This window comes from Hypanus sabinus, chromosome X2 (assembly GCF_030144855.1).
Source record: "Hypanus sabinus isolate sHypSab1 chromosome X2, sHypSab1.hap1, whole genome shotgun sequence".
Lineage (NCBI taxonomy): Eukaryota > Metazoa > Chordata > Chondrichthyes > Myliobatiformes > Dasyatidae > Hypanus > Hypanus sabinus.
The window spans coordinates 30,691,725-30,707,052 of record NC_082739.1 but is presented as its reverse complement, the minus strand read 5'-3'; the positions used below and the strand labels follow the sequence as shown (position 1 = coordinate 30,707,052).

General features: G+C 38.6%; 1 protein-coding gene across 3 annotated transcripts in view; it reads right to left on the bottom strand.

Annotated features, from left to right (window-relative positions):
• LOC132385223 (ATP-sensitive inward rectifier potassium channel 1-like) overlaps positions 1–15,328 on the bottom strand; it is an 85,759-nt gene that overhangs the window by 52,455 nt on the left and 17,976 nt on the right. The window contains exon 1 of one of the 3 annotated variants that reach the window (XM_059957178.1): positions 10,440–10,460. The exons of the other annotated variants lie outside the window; for them this stretch is intronic. The gene's annotated coding sequence lies outside the window, so the exon portion shown is untranslated. Of the gene's footprint in view, positions 1–10,439; positions 10,461–15,328 lie in introns of those variants that run through there. 3 annotated transcript variants of the gene reach the window in all.

Genomic DNA, 15,328 nt, shown 5'->3' with positions numbered 1-15,328 from the left:
TCAATTATTTTACTGATATGGTACTTCCATCACAACTTATTATCCATCCACATGCCTAGAAATCTTACCAACACTTCAAGAGTTTGTCCATAGAATTTCAAATCAACTGCAGGTTTATTAATCCTGTTTGTAAATCACATAACTTGTATTTTAGCTACTGAAAGCTTAAATCCTCATCTATTTGCCTTTTGTTCAACATTTATTGCTAATTGTGTCCTACATACAGTATTATTATCCCTATGAATTCCCCACCCCATCTTCTCAAACATCTGTGAGTTTAATATCCTTTCCAATATTATGACACTATGACCTCCAGTACAGCTTTGTCACAATCTTCAGCATTTTCTGACCATGGCCTATGCCCTTTTATACTTAATAAGTTCACTTGGACTGTGATACTTCTTAACTTTCCTAAATGCCTCATTTCTCTCCCCAATTGCCTCTGCACACTCCTCGGTCCACCATAGTACAGCTTTTCTCCTATTAATGTCCCCTTTAATAAGAATCACTTCCAATACAGTTTAATGAATAATGTGACATAACCTTTCATTGCAGAAATCCTCTACATTCAGCCCAGACAGACATTCATCACATAAAACCTTAAACTTCTCCCAATTTGCTTTACCAAACTTCCACCTTTTAGAAGTAGCCTCCTGTTCCCTATATAAATGTAAACAAAGCTTATAAATAGAGGGAAATAATCACTCCCCAATGTTTCATCGCTCATAACACTCCACATACCCACTCCAGCCAATATGTTCGAAACTAAAGTTAAATCTTAGCCATTTCAGAACTATTATGAACATTAAATCTCGTACCCCTCTCATCATTAAGTCACACATGAAGAGAAATATTAAAAAATTCTTCCACAATCAAACCATTACCATCAGTCCGCGAACGACCCCGCAGAGAACTACGTGCATTAAAACCCCCGCACCTTAAAACTCTTAGTGAGCTAAAGCTACATGAGCTATCTAAAAAAAATCAATAGAAAGTTTTCCACAAGGACTGTAAAAATTAACCACTTTAATACCCCTACCTGTTGAATCAAACACTCTCACAAGTGCCTCAAATGTTTCATTCACATTCACAGCTCTATAACCTACCCCTTTCCTTATAAAACTGGTAACACCACCCCCTTTACCAAATAACCTATCACGCCTAATAACAACATAATCATGCAAAAAAAAATTAAATGTGATAACAACTGGGTTTCCTGAATACATATAACATTGGGATGATTTGATAAATCAGAAATAAACTTCTTAAAATCTTGACCATTAGAAATAAAGCTTCTCACATTCCACAGCAATATTCTTATACGGTATCCATTATGTACTTTCACAAGTAGACTGGGATACAGATACCCCATCCATCAAAGCTTCATTTACAGCTTACCACATAACACCAGTTATACCAAGATACTTCTCTGCAGCTTTCACAATAACTTTAATTTTCTCAGTACAACTAGATGTCTGAGCAGTACAATTCACCACATCTTTTATAAACATCACAAACTTCATTTTATCCACAAGTATCTTTACTAAGCGAACAGTGATGCTGACATATATCCACTGATTTCACAGTTTGTTCGCTGATTGGTAATACTTTATCAACATTCTGTTTAACTTTTTGCACAGCCTCTGCATAAGATACACCCAACTGTACTTTAATCTGTTGAATTGCAGCTGCTTTCTTAAGCACTTCGCATCCTCTATAAGCTGCACTATGTTCTCTTCGACAATTGCAACAATTTAACTTTACACCTTCACAATCTTCATATTTATGCTCCCTACCACACCTATTACACCTTAGTTCCCCCCGACATACTGACACAACATGCCCAAATTTCTGATATTCGTAACATCTAAGCAGAGGTGAAATATAACTACTACTACTACGTCGACTCAGGCCTAGGGGGCTGGCATCGGGCATGATGACGGACTCTCCACTCCTCCCTCTCCCTCATCAGTGTGTTCAGTTCATCTACATTAGCCGCGCCGCTATCTTCTAGGAGCGTGTTGACCATAGTCTTGGGAGGGTGCCCAGGGTTCACCCTCCCATGCTTGAGCACCCATGTGATGACTAGGCTGGCAGGTAGCTCAGGGTGGCGTAGACAGTGCCCCGCTAGTTGCAGTCTTCTCGCCTCGATTTTAGTAGTGAACATTGGTAGGTTGTCATAGAGCTCGACATTCGTCATGTCCTGTTGCCAACTCACGTCAAGAGCCATCCGGAGCATTCATGTATAGCAACCATCTAGTGACTTCCTCATGGTCCTGGTGAGTGTCCACGTCTCTCATCCGTACGTGAGAGTGGACTCTGTGACTGTATGAAGATCCTCCTTTGAGCTCTCTGGTCAGGTTCAACCTCCAGATTTCCTTCATGTCGTTCATAGCCCTCCACGCCAGCGCCTTCCATATCTTTATGTCCTTCTCCAAACTCATCATTCTTGACCCGAGGTACTTGAAGTCTAAGACTTTCTTAATGGTATCATTCTTTACAGTCTTGAGCGTACCTTCATCGTAGTTGAATGCCATGTACTCTGTCTTTTTAGCATTTAAGTGAAGTCCAACTTTATTGCACTCAATTTCCACTTTTGTCAGTAGCTGCTGTGCTTCCTCCATCTGGTCAGAGAGCAGGACCATGTCATCTGCAAAATCGAGATCTGTGAGCATAACTGGTCTGACCCTTTTGGTTTGTCCTGGTTTTATGGTAAAACCAAGCTTGTCATGATATTTTGTAGCTTGACGTAGAGCGTAATCAAGGACGATTATAAAGGTGTAGGGTGCCAGGGTGTCTCCTTGCAGCACACCAGCTGGGAACTGGAACACTGCTGTTTCTCTGTCTGGTGATACAACTTTCGCCATGGTCTTGGTATAGCTGGACTCTATTGCTCTGAGTAGATGGTCTGGAACACCTTAAGCTTTCAGGATCTTCAACATTTTACCTCGGTGAATGGAGTCAAAATCTTTGCAAAAATCAATGAAAGTAAGCACGGCTGGAAGGTTATTCTTCTTGATTTCCTTGATGATTGTACAGAGAGCAAGTATTTGCATTACTGTTGTGCACTTCTGCTGAAAACCATTCTGATTGAATCTTAGTTTAGGGTCAATGGCAGTACGAATCCTGTTCAAGATCATCCCATTTTCTAAGATGCAGGTCAAGCTGATACCGTGGAAGTTATCTGTCTTCATGAGGGATCCAGACTTGGGGATAAGGATAATGTCCAGAGGACCATGTCCAGACATGGTTTACCCACTTCAAGAACCTGCTGGGAAGCCCTCCAACAATCACGGAGGAAGAAGAGGACATACCCACGATACTAACGCAAGTAGGCATCGATGACGGCCCATTTACCATTGAGAAACTGAAGGCAGCCAAATATGCACTCAAACAGGGCAGGATCGCTGGACCAGATGGGATACCACCAGATGTCCTGAAGAACTGTGACCTGGACAACATCTTGCTGGACATGTGTAATATAGCACTTTGAAAGGCGACAAACCAGAACAGTGGTCGCTCTCAAACGTTACCCCTGTCCCCAAGTCTGGATCCCTCACAAAGAGTGAAATATAAGCTCATACATTATAACTAACTTTATCAGGAAGCTTCACCTCAACAAAAGAAATCAATCCAGACTTTCTGTCTGCCTTTTCTCTATTTCTAACTCTTCACCTCCCCTTAACATTACCTCCGAAAGAGAACCAAAATATAAATCAAAAAAAGGGAACAAATTTAATTTATCATAATGAAAAAAAGTAACAAATTTAAATTTTTCTGAAGTCTTGAATAGATAATTCCATTCCACTCTATCAAAGGCTTTCTCTGTGTCTAAAGATAATATACATTCTGAAAGCTTGTTAGAGGGGAAATACATCACATTTAATAAATGTTGAGTGTTCAAATATGAATAGCAGTTTTTAATAAATCCAGTCTGATCCTCTCGTATAATGTACAGTAAAATATTTTCAAGCCTGTGGGCTAAAATTTTAGACAGAATTTTAGTATCTACATTAAGTAAGGAGATTGGTCAATAGGAGGAACATTCAGCAGGATTTTTATCTTTCTTCAAAATAAGCGAAATAGTTGCTTGATAAAAGGATTGCGGAAGTTTACCTAATTTAAAAGATTCAGAAAAAACAGCGGATAATTGAGGTATAAGTAGTTTAGAAAAGGTTTTATAAAATTCACAAGGAAAACCATCTGGTCCTGGAGTTTTACCAGAGTGAAGAGCCGCAATAGCTTCGGCAATTTCGGCATATGAAATGGGTTGATCAAGTTGGGACAAGGTAGGATTCGAAAGAACTGGAATATCAATTTTACTAAAGAAACTGTGCATTTCTGTGTCATCCAGAAAGGTATCAGAACTATAAAGCCTTGAATAAAATTCTCTAAAAGTATCATTAATTTCAGAGAGATCCAAAGTCTTGAAGCCGTCAATCTTAACAATCTCTGTAATTTGCCTGATAACTATTGAAGACTTTAATTGATTGGCTAATAATTTACTTGATCTGTCTCCATTTATATAAAATTGACTTTTATTACTTAGCAGAATATTTTCAACTGGATATGTCAAAAGACAGTCATATTTAGCCTTAGTTTCAACACATTCTTTATATATATGTGAGTCATGAGAGGTAGCATACTTTAAATCCAAAGCTTTCAATTTCTGTGCTAATGCATCTCTTTCTCCATTGGCTTTTTTTCTTAACACTAGAGGAATAAGAGATAATTTGTCCTCGAACATAGGCTTTGAAGGTCTCCCAAACAATCAAGATAGAAGCCTCTTCCTGGATATTCTCCTGAAATAAAAATAATTAATTTGCTTCTCCAAAAAGTCTAAAAAATCTGTATCTGATAATAAGGTTGGGTTAAAGCACCAGGTTCTATTTATTGTAGATCTAACAGGTAAAGCTAACACAAGAAGAACAGGAGCATGATCAGACAATGCGATCACTTTATATTCACAGGATTTAACTGAAGACATCATGCGTCTATCAATAAAAAAGTAATCAATTCCAGAGTAAGTATGATGGACATGTGAGAAGAACAAGTATTCCTTTCTCTGTGGGTAAAGAAAACGCCAAACATCCACAATATTACACTCTTTCAAAAAAGAATTAAAAAGTGAAACTGATTTATTAAGAGCAGAGTTTTTATGGTGAGAACAGTCTAATAATGAATCTAAACAAAAGTTAAAATCTCCCCCCATAATTAAGGAATAACGATTTAAATCAGGAAGAAGGGAGATAAAATGTTGAAAAAAATAGGATTGTCTGTATTAGGGGCATATAAATTGGCAAATACAATTGGTTTATTCTCTAGACTTCCTGAGAGTATAACAAAGCGACCATTTTTATCAGAAATTATGTCATGTACAGCAAAAGGGATCTTATCATCTATAAAAATAGAGACCCCTCTTGATTTGACTTGAAATGAGGAATGAAATTGCATTTCCTTCCATTTCGTAAAGAAACATAAAGTGTCTTCATGTTGAAGATGAGTCTCTTGGAGGAAGAAAATTCGAGCTTGAAGTTTTTTTTATATAGGCAAAGATCTTATTACATTTCAAATGATTATTGAGGGCTTTTACATTAAAACTAAGAATTTCAAGATTTTCAGAATTTTATTTGTTGGGTTAAACTCTCACCTACAGCTCAGGTTCTTACTAATTCTCAACTCTCTAAACCATTTAACCTATATCGAGGTACTAGACAAGGCTGTCCCCTTAGTCCTCTGTTGTTTGCTTTGGCTATAGAACCTCTGGCCATAGCACTCCGTAATTCCAAGGATATTACAGGTATCACCCGAAGTAAAACTATTCATAAAATTTCTTTATACGCAGACGATATTTCACTTTTTATTTCCAATGTGAATGACTCCTTAGCTTCCACTCTTTCTTTATTCTCTCAACTTAGTCGATTCTCAGGTTATAAGGTGAATTTATATAAAAGCGAATTATTTTCTTTAAACAACCTGATACCAATAAACACCAATCTTCCATTTAAAATTATGACTAATCAGTTTACTTATCTTGGAATAACTATTACTAAAAATTTTAAACATTTGTATAAAGCTAATTTTATTCCACTACTGAGTTACCTTAAAAGGCTATTTAATAAATGGTCTCCTCTTTCTTTATCCTTGTTAGGCCGTATTAATTCTATTAAAATAAATGTGTTACCTAAATTCTTATATCTTTTCCAAGCATTGCCTATTTTTATTCTGAAGATTTTTTTTTGACTCTTTGGACTCAATTCTCTCTTCTTACATGTGGAATAATAAACAACCCCAGCTGAACAAAGTCTTTCTTCAAAGGAAAAATAAAGATGGTAGTCTAGCTTTACCTAATTTCAGATTCTATCACTGAGTAACTAATATAAGGAATATCACATTCTGGTCATATTATATCAAGAGGGACGACTGTCTACCATGGACTTTACTAGAAGCTCAATCGGTTAAAAATGCCTCAATTGTTTCTCTTCTTGGATCTTCTCTTCCTTTACCCTTCAGTAAAATTACTGATAACCCAGTTCTTGAACATACTTTGAGAATCTGGTCGCAATTTAGGAAGTTTTTTGGTTTGTCTCATTTTTTCCCTTTCTAGTCCCATTCTTTGTAATTACTTTTTTCTACCCTCTACTACTGATAAAGTTTTTATAGAATGGAATAGATTGGGTATTCGACAATTTTTGGATTTATTTGTTGATGGGAACTTAACGTCATTTGAGCAGTTGTTCATCAAATTTGGTTTACCCCAAACTCATTTTTATGGTTACCTTCAAATTAAAGATTTTCTGCGTTCTCAATTGGCTACCTTTCCTTCAAGTTCAGATAAGAGTCTCTTAGATGATATTTTAAATTTGAAACCTTTTTTTTAATGGATCAATTTCTTATATATATAATAAACTGCTAATGTTTAAGCAGCTTTCTTTACATAATATTAGACAAGCTTGGGAGTATGATCTGAATATGCAAATCTCTGATGAAGATTGGAATGCCATTTTGAAATTAGTGAATAAGTCATCTTTTTGCGCTCGTCATTCTTTGGTACAATTTAAAGTGGTACATAGAGCCTATTTGTCTAAAGAGAAATTATCCCGTTTTTATTCTGATATTTCTCCAACTTGTGACAAATGTAATTCAGCCAATGCTTCATTAATTCATATGTTTTGGTTATGTCCCAGCTTAGAAAAATTTTGGAAAGATGTATTTTCTACTTTTTCTCAAGTTTTTAACACTAACTTTGAACCTAATCCTCTTATTGCTCTCTTTGGTATTCTTGGAACTCAAGATATAACTTTAACTCCCTCAGACTTGTATGTTCTAGCTTTTATCTCACTTATGGCGAGAAGATGGATTTTGCTTAAATGGAAAGAAGCAGCCTCCCCTACTCATATGCAGTGGTTCAAAGACATTACGACTCATCTTAGTTTGGAGAAGATTTGGTGTTCTATTTCTAATTCAGTACAGTACTTTTATACGACATGGGGTCCTTTTATGAACTACTACTCTAACTAGTGAAAGGTTTATTTTCTATGTAGGTGTTATTAATTATGTTATTCTTTGTTAACAATTTAGCGACACTTTTTAAAAAAATATTTTTTTCCTTGTTCTTACCCATTGGCTTTCTTGGTAGGGGCTAGATTTTTTTTAATATATATATATATATATATATAAAATTCCTAATGTATAGTCTTTATAAATTTGCAGTATTAGTAATCATTACCGGAGTACTATATACACATATGTTACACAGTCCTATACAGTTCAATTTTTCTATTGTCTGTATTCTGTTAGTAATTTTTTTATATATATACACTCTGTATTTGTTATATATTCTTGTATACATTAATAAAAATATTGAAAGAGAAAAAAACAGTAACATACAGAATAAAGGAACCATTAAAGGAAATTGCAGTGGAGAATTGTTGGTATATTTATTGTAACTTTCCAAAGCTCTCAAGTTTCCTTTGAAAGAGTAGATTGCAGCTCATTGCAGTTTTCCATTATTAATGGACAATGTCAGTCCATTCTTCAGATGAGCAAGGCAGACGAAACTGACAGAAATTAGACAGATCCGTCATCTGTGCCAGAGTTGCTGAAGAAATGGACAAGGTATTCTCTGATGAGGGAGAGGCAGTGTGGATTTATGAAGGGCAGGCCAAGCCTGACTAATCTCATTGATAATTTTGAGTAAGTGTTGAAAATGGTAACACAAGGATTCCATGAATGATCTTTAAAAAGACTTCCAGGGATATATGAATTTGATGAAGGTTCTCAAGTGTTTACAAACAATAATCACAATGACTGGATTGAATAAAAAATCATGTGCCATGGGTTTGATCTGGAAGACAGCATGGAGAAAAGAATGTCTGGAGGTTGATAAGTCACATGGACCAGATGGACTATACCCCCGGGGTTCTGAAAGAGGTGGCTGAAGAGATTGTGGAAGCTTTAGTAATGATCTTCTAAGAATCACTAGATGCTGGAATGATTCTGGAGCTCTGGAAAATTCCAAATATCACTCCACTCAATAAAAAGGGAGTGAAGCAGAAGAAAGGAAATTATAAACCAGTTAGTGTTGGTGTGTGGCCAAGTGGTTAATGCATTGGTCTAGTGATCTGAAGGTCACCAGTTTGAACCTCAGCTAAGACAGCGTGTTGTGTCCTTGAGCAAAGTACTTAACCACACATTGCTCTGCGATGACACCGGTGCCAAGCTGTATCAGCCCTTGCCCTTCCCTTGGACAACATCGGTGGCGTGGGGAAAGGGAGACTTGCAGCATACCTAGAGTACCTAGGCCAGTACTCTGGAAACAAGACGCAAATCCATGGTCTCTCGAGACTAACGGATGCCTATTTAGTCTGACCTCAGTGGTTGGGAAGATGCGAGAGCCCATTATTAAGGCTGAGGTTTTGGAGTACTTAGAGGGACATGATAAAATAGGCCAAATCAGCATGGTTTCTTTAAGAAAGAATTTTGCCTGGCAAATCTGGTATTGACAAAGGAGAGTCAGTGGATGTTGTTTATTTGGATTTTCAAAAGGCCTATGACTAGGTGCCACACATGAAGCTGCCAAACAGGATAAGAGCCCATGGTATTACAGGAAAGATATCAACCTGGACAGAAGATTGGCTGACCGGCAGGTGGCACAGAGTGGGTATAAAAGGGACCTTTTCTGGTTGGCTGCCAGTGAATAATGGTGTTCTGCAGAGGTCGTTGCTAGGACTGCTTCTTTTTATGTTAAAAGTCAATGATTTGGATGATGGACTTGATGGCTTTATTGCCAAGTTTGCAGACAATACAAAGACGTATGGAGGGAAGGGGCAGGTAATGTTGAGGAAACAGGGAGTCTGAGGAAGGACTTAGGCAGATTAGAAGAATGAGCAGCTGAAATATAATGTAGGAAATTATATGGTCATGCACTTTGGTAGAAGGGATAAAGGCATTGACTACTTTCTAATCAGGGAGCAAATTCATAAATCAAAGGTGCAAAGGGACTTGGGAGTCTTTTGCTGGATTCCCTAGTTTAATTTGCAGGTTGAGTCAGTGGTGAGGAAGGCAAATGCAATGTCAGCATTCATATTGAGAGGGCTAGAATATAAAAGTGATGCTGAGGGTCTATAAGGCATTCATCAGACCTCTCCTGAAGTATTGTGAGCAGTTTTGCACCCCTTATCTAAGAAAAGATGTGCTGGCATTGGAGAGGGTCCAGAGGAGGTTCACAAGAATGATTCTGGGAGTGAAAGGATTTATGTATGAGGAAGGCTTTGAGCTTGTACTTGTTGAAGTTTTAGAAGTATGAAAGTGGATCTCATTGAAACCTACCAAATATTGAAAGACCAAGATAAAGTGGATGTGGAGAGGATGTTTCCTATAGTGAGTGAGTCTAGGACCAGAGGGCACAATCTCCGAATAGAGGGACATCCCTTTAGAACAAAGATGAGGAGGAATTTCTACAATCAGATGGCAGTGAAACTGTGGAAAACATTGCCAGAGACAGCTGTGGAGGCCAAGTCATTGGGTATATTTAAAACGGAGGTTGATATGTTTTTGTTTAGTCAGGATGTGAAAGGTTAAGGGGAGAATACAGGACAGTGGGGTTGAGAAGGATAATAAATCAGCCATGATGAAACGGTGGAGCAGACTCAATAGGCCAATTGGCCTAATTCTGCTCCTATATCTTATGGTTTTCCAAATTTGGTTGTGCTAAGTCACATTTTCCATATAAAGGAGAAAAATGAAGAAATAGTGGATTGTATATCCAAAACTACAAATAATCCTAAAATGGGTGGACAAAGCTATTAGAAATAGTAATGGAAAATTCTAAAAATATGCTCATTTCAGTTTTGGTAATCATGAACCTACCTACATTTTGTTGTACAGACTCTTCTATTTGCTAGTGCCCTTAATGGGGGAAAATCTACTGTCTTTACCTGATCTGTCCTTTGCGTGACTGCAGACCAATGTGGTGGACCTTTAACTTCTTCCTCAGTTTCAGCGGTGATTAGGGACCAGTTATAATAATGTGGCGTTGCTAGCAAAGTAAATGAATGGCATTGTTGAAAGAGCTGTTCAACCTCCTCTTGTTCCAAATTTTCAAGAGTGCTGTGCTCCCTCAATGGTGGCTAGTCTGTGTAGGCTGAACTGAGGGCAGCTAGACACCATAGCTGTATAATGGCTGGAAGAAGGGCAGGACGTGCTGAGCAAAGAGCGTCCAGCTTTTGCGGGGACACATTGTACCTGTTGTGAAAGCTGATTGTTCAAGTCTTTTCACACTGCTAGCAGTCAACACCTGAGTGCAGAAATACTTTGGGCTTCTGTTGTTCCTGAAAGTACTTATAACCTTCTCCCTGCCTCACCCCAATTCTGAGGTATTTATTGACACTTTATTGATGCTTTCCTCAGTTAATGAGAATACTCTCCTCTTTTTACCAGCTACAGTACTGTGCAAAAGTCTTAGTCACCCTAGATTTTTTTTAGTATAACTTTTGTTTTAAATATTTATTCTGCATTAGTGTGTCAGTAGAAAATAACAAATTCTAGATTTCCAAAGATTCATTTTCCAAAAAAAATTAAATATTACAGAGAAAAATGTATATTTTGTTAAAGAAAGTAACATATTAAGTAATAACAACTTTTCAAATATAAACTTGATCACCTTGGAGGTCCACAGCTCAGTGCATAATTGAACAAAGATAACAATGAATGATAAATGACATAATGAGCTGATGAATGAAACCGATTAACTGAAACAGAAACAAGTGTGGAAGGAATCAAAGTAGGCAAAGGACAATCAAACTAAAAGGTGAGGGCGTGGCAGATGTGATAGTTTAACTTTAAGTCATCACCATTGCAAAAGTGAGCAAAGCAACAAGACACAAGTTGGTTATTCTGCATTAGCAAAATCTTTCCCAAGCAGAAATTTTTATGACAGACAGGAGTTTCAAGATGTGCTGTCCAAGCTCTTCTGAAGAACTGAAGAAGCACAAAGAAATGGGAAAGGCTGAGGACCAGAAACACTATGGTCGGCCACAGAAACGGAGTACATCAGATGAGAGATGCATCACACTGATGTCCCTTCTAAACTGGAAGAAGTCTAGCACTGCTATCACCTTCACCTCACAGAAACCACTGGAACCCAAGTACACCCTTTTACAGTCCAGAGAAGTCTTGTTAGAAGTGATATACATGGAAGAGCTACTGCCAAAAAAACATTCCTTCGAAGTTGAAACAAAACCAAGGGACTCACCTACGCACAAAAACACGACTGGGGTGCAAGTGCTCTGGACTGATGAGTCAAAATTTAAAATTTTTGTCTCAAGCAGGAGGCAGTTTGGCTATAGAAGAGCTGGAGAGTGCCACAAGAGTGAGTGTCTGCAGCCAACAGTGAAGCACGGCAGAGGTTCCCTACAGGTTTGAAGCTGCATTTCTACAAATGGAGTTGGTGATCTGTTCAAAATTAATGGAATCCTCAATGTTGAGAAGTAAAGCAGATTCTCATTCATCACACAATACCAAGGTGGATGTGTCTGATCAATCCCAACTTCATTCTGCAACGGAACGATAAACCCAACACACATGGCCAAGGTCAAAGAATGGTGTGAAAAGAACAGGGAGTTCTGCAACAGATGATATGGCCTCCACAGAGCCCTGATCTCAGCATCATCGATGCTGTCTGAGGTTACCTGGAGAGATGGTCAAAGTCTGCAGGAGAACTGTGGCAAGTTCGCTAAGATGCTTGGAACAGCCTATCAGCTGATTTTCTTATAAGACTGCACGACAATGTGTCTAAGAGAATTAATGCAATTTTAAAGGCAAGGTGTGATCACACCAAATATTGATTTGATTTACTTTTTTTTTACTGTTCACTGTTCTATATAGTAAAATTCTTGATATTTAGTAACTTTTCATTATTTTTGAAAGCATCTTTGCTTTACAGATTTTTTTAACATGTGCCTAATACTTTTGCACAGTACTGTATGTTGTCTCCACACTCCCAGTCCTGATGCAGGATCACAACTTGAAATATTGGCCATCCCATTTTGAGTTTTCCCACAATTTTCTGTTTGGCTCTAGCACCTGCAGACTCTTATATCCTTCGTTCTTGTTTTAGTCTCCAATATCCAGCCTAAGTTAACATTCTCATCCTGCCTCTCAGTCCATGATAAGAACTTATCCCTCCCCTGCTTCTGGTTGCCCGGTGAACCAATGAGAAAACATGATAGAACAACTCACAGGGGCAAGGAACAGTAATACTGACCAGTAGTAATGTTGGGATTACTGCCTGTGCCACGTGACAGTGAGTATAGGAATAGAGTGAGTTGGAGGATAAATGTGTGGCTGAGGGATTGGAGCAGGGGGCAGGGATTCAGATTTCTGGATCATTGGGACCTCTTAGGGCAGGCATGACCTGTACAAAAAGGATGGGTTGCACTTAAGGGGGACCAATATCCTGATAGGGAGGTTTGCAAAAGCTACTGGGGAGAGCTTAAACTAGAATTGCTGAAGGGTGGGAACCAAACTGAAGAGACGGAGGAAGAGAGAAAGCTTGTAGGCAGTGCGAGAGGGAGGATAGGCAGGTGATAGGGAAGGGACACACTCAGACTGATGGTTTGAGATGTGTCTATTTTAATGCAAGGAGTATTATGAACAAAACGGATGAGCTTAGAGTGTGGATCAGTACATGGAGCTATGATGATGTGGCCTTTACAGAGACTTGGATGGCTCAGGGACAGGAATGGCTACTTCAGATGTTTCAGAAAGGACAGGGAGGGAGGCAAAAGAGGTGGGGGTGTGGCACTGCTGATCAGAGATAGTGTCATGACTGCAGAAAAGGATTAAGTCATGGAGAGATTGTCTACTGAGTCTCTGTGGGTAGAAGTTAAAAACAGGAAGAGGTCAATGACTCTATTCGGTGTTTTTCATAGACCACCCACCCAATAGTAATAGGGAGATCGAGGAGCAGATAGAGAAACAGATTCTGGAACGGTGCAGTAATAACAGGGTTGTCGTGATGGGGGATTTTAATTTCCCCAATATTGATTGGCATCTCCCTAGAATGAGGGGTTAAGATGGGGTGGAGATTGTTAGGTGTGTTCAGGAAGGTTTCCTGACACAATATGTAGATAAGCCTACAAGAGGAGAGACTGTACTTGATCTGGTATTGGGAAATGAACCTGGTCAGGTGTCAGGTTTCTCAGTGGGAGAGCATTTTGGAGACAGTGATCACAGTTCTATCTCCTTTATCATAGCATTGGAGAGGGATAGGAACAGACAAGATAGGAAAGCGTTTAATTGGAGTAAGGAGAAATATGAAGCTATCAGGCAGGAACATGGAAGCATAAATTGGGAACAGATACATAAATTGTTTTCAGGGAAATGTACGGCAGAAATGTGGCAAATGTTCAGGGGATATTTGTGTGGCGTTCTGCACAGGGAAAAGTGTGTATGGAACCAGAGGAGGTAGCAGAGGTACTTAATGAATACTTTGCTTCAGTGTTCACTATGGAAAAGACCTTGGCAATTGTAGGGATGACTTACAGCAGACTGAAAGGCTTGAGCATGTAGACATTAAGAAAAAGGATGTGCTGGAGCTTTTGGAAGTAAGTACAGAGGAGATGTTGGGGTAAGTGTTTTCTGCAGAGAGTGGCGATTGCATGGAATGGGCTGCCGGCAACGGTGGAGGAGGCAGATACAATAGGGTCTTTTAAGAGACTCTTGGATAGGTACATGGAGCTGAGAAAAATAGAGGGCTATGGGTAACCTGAAGTAATTTCTAAGGTAGGTACATGTTCGGCACCGCATTGTGGGCCGAAGGACCTGTATTGTGCTGTAGGTTTTCTATGTTTCTGTGTTTTCTTTCTATGTAACTGGACTATTGCATGCACCATGTTTGTCTGTGTCTCTGTTAAAAAGGAGGCTTGCACTCTTGACTAAGCTAAAGAAGCATCATTTAGAGGGTGTATTGGGAGATGCTGTCAAAAACTAACAGAAGGAGAAGTTGGTTTCATGAAAGCATAAAAGAATGTCTTAATCAGAGTACAGCAGAACTCTTGGCAGAGCTTGGACTAATTAATGCAAGGTGGACGAGCTGTTTACAACTAGATTTTATGAAGGAGCTTAAGGTAAAAGAATCCTCTTTATACTGTATATCTGAAAAATAATTGGTATCTTCTTTGATATTTTTTTGGCTACCTTACCTTTCATATTTCATCTTTTTACTCCTAATGGTTTTTGTTACCTTCTGTTAGTTTTTAAAAGCTTCCCAATTCTCTATCTTCCCACCAATTATTGCTGTATTATATCCTCTCTCTTTTGATTTTATGCTGACTTTTATTCCCTTGTCACCCGTGTTTGCCTCATCCTCCCTTTAGAATACTTTATCTTTAGGATATACCTGTGCCTACCAAATTGGCACCTCTCATGCCTCTGTAATTCCACAGTAATACTCGTATTGCAATGTATGGATCTATTTCTTTATGAGCAATGACTACATATGGGCTGATAACTTACCTATGTGCACTGATCTGTTGTCTATGCATGAGCATTGCTCCCTTTCTCCCTGCAATGTGAATACACCAGTTAAAGCCATCTCCCATGTGCAGTGCTTTTATTTTAATTGATATGCAGGTGTACAGACACAACAAATTGGTGACGAGTACAAAACTGAAAGTCGGCGAATATCACCAGCTGCACCAACAGTTACGGGGAGACAGCGAGAGGAAAGAGTTATCAGTACGGAGAATGTAGTCACAGCCACTCTCAAAGGACACATGAGTAACTGCATAGTACACAGTGAAGGATGCGCAACCAGCAAAGTTAA